The 620-nt window shown below is 35.5% G+C and overlaps 1 long non-coding RNA gene across 1 annotated transcript in view; it reads right to left on the bottom strand.

Annotated features, from left to right (window-relative positions):
• Positions 1-614, bottom strand: part of LOC110264350 — a 999-nt gene extending 385 nt beyond the window's left edge. Inside the window, exon 1 of the long non-coding RNA XR_002350415.1 lies at positions 214-614. This is a non-coding gene — a long non-coding RNA (uncharacterized LOC110264350). The remainder of the gene's footprint in view (positions 1-213) is intronic.

Below are 620 nucleotides of genomic sequence, written 5' to 3'. Positions count from 1 at the left end.
GATATTGTGTGCTATAAAAAAATTTTAAAAAATAGTATGTAATATGTTAAATAGATGAAAAAAAGAAAAAATATATATACAGAGGGGAGAGAAAGAAATGAGATGAATCAACTTGAAACTGCAAAAACACAGTGGACAAATGCCAATATAATGAAGATAGATGCTTTTCTTTTTCTCATCCTTATCGGGAAAAAGGCGTCAAAGAGAGATGACAGGAGCATGTGTCAAAAACCTATTCGTATGTCATATTCAAGTGTGCTGCGAACTAATAATAATTAATTATCAGGGTTCATCAGTTCCAGAAAATACATATATACATGAGAGTTGAGACATATAATAATAACAATAAAGAAAAATAATTAGAGAGTAAGAACCGAAAATAAAAAGGCACGAGAATAGAGTTTAGACACAGAGAAAGGGAGGAAGAGAAGGAAGCTAAGAGAACAAGTAACTGACAGATAGAGAAGTGAGCACGCACCCGCAATTGCATGCCCTCATACAATCACCTGAGAGCGTGTGCTCACTCTCTTCTGTCAGTCTCTTTTTATCCATCTCTGTAGCTCCACACTCCTCTCTACTCCCCATATCTCAGTGACTCAGTCTCTTCTCTTTGATCTCAT

The sequence above is a fragment of the Arachis ipaensis genome, chromosome B01, assembly GCF_000816755.2.
Source record: "Arachis ipaensis cultivar K30076 chromosome B01, Araip1.1, whole genome shotgun sequence".
Classification (NCBI taxonomy): Eukaryota; Viridiplantae; Streptophyta; class Magnoliopsida; order Fabales; family Fabaceae; genus Arachis; species Arachis ipaensis.
This window is presented reverse-complemented; position numbering and strand designations above follow the sequence as displayed.